Source organism: Mustela lutreola, chromosome 1 (assembly GCF_030435805.1).
Source record: "Mustela lutreola isolate mMusLut2 chromosome 1, mMusLut2.pri, whole genome shotgun sequence".
Classification (NCBI taxonomy): Eukaryota; Metazoa; Chordata; class Mammalia; order Carnivora; family Mustelidae; genus Mustela; species Mustela lutreola.
In genome coordinates this window covers 222,530,352-222,538,673 of record NC_081290.1, presented here as the reverse complement: position 1 = coordinate 222,538,673, position 8,322 = coordinate 222,530,352, and positions in this window count along the sequence as shown.

Genomic DNA, 8,322 nt, shown 5'->3' with positions numbered 1-8,322 from the left:
CAAGCAGATTCTGCTGAGTGCAGAGCCCATTGGAGCTCAAACTCGTGACCCTGAGATCATGACCAGAGCTGAAACCAAGACTTGGACGCTTAACAGACTGAGCCACCCAGGTGAGCCTTGAGTCTTCTTTTGTAAACAATATAAAATATTTTCCATGTTTAAGACTGATTTCAATTTTTAAGGCTGACTGGATAAGAGCATATTTAGTATTGTTCATTTTGTATATTTTCAAGTTGTTTTATGAAAAAGTTGTATAAATTTATCTTGGTATTTGTACTTTTGAATGCACATTTCCCTGTATCCATACTAGCACCAAATGTTATTGTGACAAAACCTGTTTTTCTTTACTAATTTCAAAACAGGATGGCACTTCAGAATCACTTTTAGTCCTTTTTGTTTTGATTATTGAGGTTATCTCTCTAAATGTTTGCTTACTGGTTGCAAATCCTCTTGTATGAATCCTCATATCTTTTGTCCAGTTATTAATTAGGCTCTTAAATTAAAAAAAATATATATATATTGTAGTGTATGGTGTAGAATTCTTTTGCATTTATATACCAGAGAAATAGTAATCCTTTCTCGAACATATGCTGTGAATATTTTTTTCATAATCTGTGATTTTTTAAAAAAATTATTTATTTATTTGACAGAGACCTCAAGTAGGCAGCAAGGAAGGCAGGGAGAGAGAGAGAGAGAGAGAGAGAAAGAGGAGGAGGAAGCAGGCTCCCCACTGAGCAGAAAGCCAGATGTGGGGCTTGATCCCAGGACCCTGGGACCATGACCCGAGCTGAAGGCAGAGGCTTTCACCCACTGAGCCACCCAGGATCCCCTGTGATTTTTTTCCCCTATGTTAACTCTTTAGTAATATGTATCATTTTAAAAGAAACAAACCAGAAACAGACTCTTCACTGTAGAGACAGACTGATGGTTATCAGGGGGGCGGTCGGTGGGAGGGTGGGTGAAACAGGTGATGGGGGTTAAGGAGGGCGCTGCTGTTGATGAGCTCTGGGTGTTGTATGGAAATGTTGAATCACTGTATTGTACACACGGAACTAATATACCATGGTTGAATATCTAAAGTTAAAATTAAAACTTACATAAAAATAAAAAAGGAAAGAAACATTTACAAACATCATTTTCAACAGGATAGCTGGGTCCACGAGGCTTCACAAAATCATGTCCCAAAAAAATGAGATCAAAAGGACTGTGTTGTTTAATCTGGATAAGACTTGGGGGAACAGGACTGCATTCTTCACTTACATACAAGGCTGGGGCATTAGAGAGAAATCAAACTTACTTTGCACAGTTTAAGAAGGCATACGCAGGGACTTTGGGAAGATGGGAAGTTGCAGGTAGTAAATAATAAATGAGATTTACTGATTATATTCTTTACACTAGGCTATGCGTCCAGTCTTCATTAATCCTCACCACTGTAAGGGAAGAACTATTATATCTCTCCTCCGGTGAGCTTAAGGGCACATGGACAGCCAGTGACAATTGGAATCCAGTGCAGGCCGGGGACAGACCTCTTTCAACGGACTGTGAGATGGAAGCTGTTCACTTCCTGCATCAGGGCCTCCATTCTCTCATTATAACACGCGAGTTGGAGCAGAGGTCCTCCACGTTCCTTTCCAGCTTGACTAGGTGAAGGACAGACTGGGAGCTGCAGCTGCTCTTCTTCGCAGGCTGTCCCAGTCCTGGTGGACCCAAGAGAAGGTCACAACTCAAACAAGGCCTCTGAATTTCCATTAAGTGCTCTTTTCTTTTTTCAAGATTTTATTTATTTATTTTAAAGATTTTATTTATTTATTTGATAGAGAGAGACATAGTGAGAGAGAGAACGCCTGCTGAGCAGGGAGCCTGATGCGGGGCTTGATCCTAGGACTCTGGGATCATGATCCGAGCAGGAGGCAGACTCAACGGCTGAGCCACCCAGGCGCCACTAAAATTTTATTTATTTGAGAGAGAGAGAGCTCAAGCAAGAGAGCACAAGCAGAGGGAGCAGCAGAGGGAGAGGGAAAAGCAGATCCCACTGAGCAAAGAGTCCGCTGGATCCCAGGACCTGGAGATCGTGACCCACACCAAACGCACACACTTAATGGACTGAGCCACCCAGGCGCCCCTATTAAGTGCTCTTTCTACTAAGAAAAGAAGGCCTCTGCCTTTCTATTAAGTGCCTTTTTTTTTTTTTTTTTAATAAGGAATGCTGCTTCTCCTTTCAAGTGTTCCCATTCAGCCTTCCCAAACCTGAGAGGTTTGCCATAAAAAGGAAGGTCCTATCTAGTACTTGAAATAGTCTGAGGGAGGGGTCCTGTCTAGGTCATATGAAACAGTAGAATTGCCTTTCAACATAGAGAACCCAGTCCCTGAAACCACACTGGCCTTTTTTGAGTTGAGTAAATTGGACACTTCTGCTAGGAAAAGTGTGGGGTAGTTTTTATGCACATGCTTAATTAAAAACGAATGAACAAGCAACCAGCTCTAAGTGCAAGATGGGGGTGGAAAGGGAAACACACACTGCGCAGATGTTTCCAAGCCAGAGCACAGAAGAAACTAACAGAGAAGTTCCTTAAATCTGAACAAGCTTCAGGTTTTTTTTTTTTTTTTTAATCAATACCGTGGGGGATCATAGCATCCTTCACTGATTCTAAAAAATATTTCCTTTTCAATTTTATCAGCTCTGATATTGAGATGTACAGAAAATAAACTGTGGGGGTTGGGGGAGGGGCACTTGGGTGGCTCAGTGGGTTGAGCGTCCGCCTTGGGCTCAGGTCATGAACCCAAAGACCTGGGATCGAGTCCTGAATCAGGCTCCCTTGGGAGTTTGCTTCTCCCTCTTGTGCTCCCCCTGCTTGTGCTCTCTCACTCTATCTGTCAGATAAATAAATAGATTCTAAAAAAAAAAATAAATGGTGGGGATTTTTCCTGTAAAGAAATGGTACCTTTTATAACTGAAGGTGTCTCATACAGGGATGGAAGGAATACATGAATTTATACACTTCATGTGTTCATTCAGAGGATGGGGTATGTAATAAGTGTCAAATATAATGTATTTTATCAACATAACAAATTTTGTTTCTTTTTTTCCAAATAATAGCCCAACAAAGAAACTAATTGCTTATGGAAATAAAGAGAAAATAAGGAAGCGGTGAATCTTAGCTAGGAAACACAAGTTTTATAAAGAAAATTATAGGGGTACCTGGGAGGCTCAGTCGTTAAGCGTCTGTCTTCAGCTTGGGTCATTATTCCAGGGTCCTGGGATAGAGCCCCTCATTGGGCTCCCTGCTTGGCAGAGAGCCTGCTTCTCTTTCTCCCTCTGCCCCTCCCCCTGTTCATGCTCTGTCAGATAAGTAAGTAAAATCTTAAAAAAAAAAAAAAAGAAAATTATAAGTAAATGTGATATTTGGATTGAAATGATTTGAGGCTTAAAAAGATTTTTCAGTGTATTCCCCATTCTTTCCAAATTCTGTCAAAAAATACAACTGAAATTATCCTTGGAAATGAACTGTATTTATAGATTAATTTAGGGAGAATCAATATTTTCATAATATCAAGCGTTTCAATTCAGAGTATCATGTGTCAAGACCTACAGTATCATTTGATAGATTTTATTGTTTTTTTATTTCATATAATTAAGCTTATTTCTTGGTATTTTATAGCTCTTTGTTGCTGTTGCCTTTGATTTAGTCTCTAAAGGTTTGGTAGAACTCTAGTAAAGCTGTCTGGGCTTGGTGTCTTTTGAAAGGGGATATTGTGAGATCCCTCTCAAAATCTTCCCTGGTTATTGGTGGTTTACCTAGAAATTCTCCTTTTTTTCTTGAGTATTTGTGACAATTTATATTTTCTAATAGAGTAGTATTTTTCATCTAGACTGAATTTATCAGAAAAAGTATTATTCTTGGGGCGCCAGGGTGGCTCAGTTGTTAAGCGTCTGCCTTCAGCTCGGGTCATGATCCCAGGGTCCTGGACTGAGCCCCACATAAGGCTCCCTGCTCAATGGGAAGCCTGCTTCTCCCTCTCCCACTCACCCTGCTTGTGTTCCCTCTCTTGCTGTGTGTCTCTGTCAAATAAATAAATAGTCTTTTTTAAAAAAGAGAAAGTATTAGTCTTATATTTTTTCCTCATAATTTTAATAATCTCTGGTTCTGTAATATCTCCCTATATTTAGCTTAATACTTGTTTTGAGGCCCTTTTTCTTTTTTGATCAAACTTGTACTCTTTTCCACCATTTCAAGCAGAGACAGAGGACCCATCTAAAGAGAGAGATTAGATTAGGTGATTTACCAATTCATGGAGTTCACTTAGTGGTTTTGTCCTTTTGCTGTCCAAGGAGCTAGGTCCCCATCTGCCTTCTGCAGGCAGTGACTCAGTGGGCCAGCCCCTGTGTTTACAGAATTCTTTACCATGGGTGACCCTGCCCAGGACCTGGATGAGGGGGCAGGGAGAATGCTACTGAAAGGGAAGGTGGAAGATTGTTGATTGACGTACCTACAGTTCATTTCCTTTGGCATTCTGGTGCCACTCCAGCCTCCCTCTTCCCCCTTCCCCCTTCCTTCTTACCATCCCCCCAATACTCCCCACCCTCCCCAGTTTAAGCAGAAGAAGGGACTTGATTGGCCACTGGGAGGGAGCATCATTCAGAGCTGTGCCTCCTTCCTGGAGCACTTGCAGAAAATCAGGTTCTAGAATTTGGAGGCTGAGAATAGCCCCTGGCTTTATTTTCCAGACCATTCAGTCAGAAAGCTGGAGAAGAGGTGGGGAGGCTTCTGTTAAAAAAAAAAAAAAAGTGTATTTTATTATAAATGTATTGCTTGCTTAAGAAATAAAAAAGTGTGGAAATCTATAGGGTTCAGAAAGAAATTGTTCTCTAATACCATGTCCTGAAGAAAACTGCTGTTAATAGTTTGAGATATTTCTTTCCCACTGTGCCCCAACTTGCTTTTCTCACTGTCATGTCTCTGACATTTTTCTGAATCAGTACCTGTAGGTCTATTTCATGCTTCTTAGTAACTGCATGGTATTACATGGTATAAGTTAAACATTATCCTTTTAGCTGCTGTTCCTACTAATGGAACTTAAATTGTATCCATTTTTTTTTTCCTGGCTGTTACAAACAAAGCTGCACTGGCTATTCCTGTAGGTATTTCTTAGTGCACCAATGTGACAAAGTCTAGAGGAAGAATTTCTAGAAGTAGAATGGCCAAATCAGAGTGTGCACATTTACAATGTTGAAATATATTGCTATAGTGGCTTTTCTAATACATGTACTCTTATGAGGGTGGTCCTTAGCTGTCCATAGCTCTTACCAGCATGTAACGTGTGAATTGCCTCAGTCGATAGCTCCCGAGTCCTCTAGAGGTTTGGGCAATCCCCAATAACGCTTTCGTTGCAGGTCAACACACTTTTCTGCACCTGGTATGGATATTAAGGTAAGCATGGGGAATTCAAGGATGTCTGGAGGTGGAATGACATTGCATCTCAGAGGAGTTTATGAGTAGGGGAAGAGATAGGTAAATGAAAATTAAAAGATAATATGCCAGATATCAGGATATAAGTAAACTACGAGGGAACATGGAGGAGGGAGTAACTGCATAACTGCCTCTTTCTGGGCCTCTTGGAGAAGGCTTCCCAGAAGAACTGGGCCTTGAAAGATGAGTAGGAATTCTTCTGGTAAAGAAATGGAGAAGGGCATTCTAGGCCGAGGGACTAGCATGAGCAAAGGCCCAGAGATGGGGACATTCATGTGCTCTCTGGGGAATGATTCCATTGATCTGTAGGATGATCAAGCAAGGAAGGATGGGTGAGAAATCAATCAGGCAAAGTAGGCTGTCTTGTGAAAGACCTTGAATACCACTGAAGGGGGAAACGTTGAGATCGAGTGAAGGAAGGGCAGAAGGCAGAGAGCCTGTAGCTTGGAAGAGTGATTAAGGGACTGTGCAGAATTTCAGATGGAGGTGATAAAGGATGGGATCAGGGTGACAGTGCTCAGGACAGAGAGGAGAGGGCTAGAGGTGTGGACAGTATTTAGACACATTCCTCTGGGATTTCAGACTCAGACTGGACTCAGCCTAGAGACTGTCACCTGGTCAGATTTATTACACTGGATGGCTAATAAAATTGTATTGATTTCATTTTGTTTTGCAACAAGAAATCCCTCTGCTGGGAGAAATGTCAAATCTGATATGTCTGAGAGGAATGAACAATAGGACTGCTGGCTGGTTTAGCTGAAAACTGCTGTCTCAGGACCAGGACTGCCTGCACTATTTGATAGGCTGAAAGAGCCTTGACACTGACCTGGGCTAGAGATTGGGGAGGAGAGTGGGGAGAAAACAAAAGGTGAAAGCAAGAACCTTATAAAAGAAAACCCAGGAATTAGCATGGGCACATATCAAATAATCAATCAATTAACTCATGAAACCTATATAAAAATTGACTCTGTACTCAGCAGAGTGTTGGCCTCTGACACAAAAATCCCCTGTTCCCCAAGGATCGGGTCTAGGACCAGAGCCCAAAACACTTACAGATGAGTTGGCTTGGCATGGTAGAATCTTGTCTTAACAAAACAATGGAATTTGAGGTATTTGTCCTAGTAACTCCTTTGTACTCACCCACCCTGAGGCTTCCTTGTGCTGGTGGGTTGTGCGCCATTCTTGTTCTCAGCTGATTGCCAGCTTATCTCCATTAAAGCAGTAAGTGATGATCAGAGCATTTCTAACAGTAGCTTAAGGTATGATCCATCCTGAGCTTTCTTTTCCAATGTGTGTGAGCAAGAGCCTGGTTCCAGCTGGTCCCAGCATGACTGCTCACTAGCTTTGTGACTTTGGAAAAATCATTTAGCCTTTCTGAGCCTCATTTTACTCACCTGAAAGTATGAGGCATCATAATTCCTGCTCTGCTCTCCTCACGGGATAGTTGGAAGGCTCAAAAGATGTGAATGTGCTTTGAAAATCGTTGGGTGTAACACAAAAGCCAAGAGTCTCCAGTTACTCCCTGTGCTCTCAGTTGCTCAGAGACAAAACTCTGGATTGTTATTGCAGAGTGTTCATGATTTACAAGCCCCCCTTTCTTTACCCCAACCCTCAAGGGAGTGAACATGCTACACTTTGGTCCACCTCCTCCCATTTAAAGATGGCAGGCTCTGAGCTTAGTGGAGTTGGACTAATATTTCCCAAAAAGATATCTGTGAGAAGGGGAAGGTGAGTAAGATTTATAAAGGAATTCCTGAAGATTTGTATGCAGGTGACAGGGTAAGAGCAATTAGACTTGGATTACAGAAGAAGAGATAGGTCAAACATTGGGAAGAATAACCTGGTTTTATGGATTGGGAGACACTGGGCTGTGCGACTTTGAAACTTTCTAAGACCTGAGTGTTGTCCCGTCTGATCAACTATGCAACTTTTTTTTTTTTTAAGATTTTATTTATTTATTTGACAGAGATCACAAGTAGGCAGAGAGAGAGAGAGAGGAAGGAAAGCAGGCTCCCTGATGAGCAGTGAGCCTGATGCGGGGCTCCATCCTTGGACCCTAGAATCATGACCTGAGCCGAAGGCAGAGGCTTTACCCACTGAACGACCCAGGTGCCCCCAACTATGCAACTTTGGGCAAGTTACCAAGGTCACTCAGTTACCATTTACTAAGTTATCAAAGTTTCTGGGACTCAGTTACTTCCTAAGGGTTGTATTGAGGTAATATAGTATGTGTGCCAAAGTGTGAGCTGATTAAATTTCCATTTCTGGAACTTGTTCTGATATGAAAGATGGAGGTGGCTCTTTCTATATAATTTGTGGGGCAGGAGAATAAATTTAGTAACTAGAATTCTAGTATTCTGCAAAGCCCCTGTGGAGAATTCACATTGCAGATAGCATGAAAACTTGATGAAAATTTAGTAATTCCGAACTGAATGTAGCTGTTCAACAGCTGAAATGCTACAATTTGTGCTTCATTGGAGGAGATGAAAAAAACATATTTTGCAGGCCGCATGTGACCCTCTTGAGTTTTTCTGCACAAAACATTTTGCAAAAACCCTTATTTTATTTTATTTTTATTATTTTTTCACTTAATTAACCAGGACAAAGAGAACTAGTAAGGAGATAGGGAAGCTTAAATATGAGAAATCTGATCTTGAGAAATCCACTTGCCATTGGTAAGTGTATCTTTATAGAAGGAAAATGAAGTTTTCAACTGATTATTCATGTCAGAGAGAAGCTCCTGTGCAATCTCTCATTAGGAGTGTTTGTGCTGAGAGCTTCCCAGGTCACAGTCATTGGGCATCATAATAGAGGACATGATTGTGAATGATGGTGACAAAGTGGGTGATGGTGG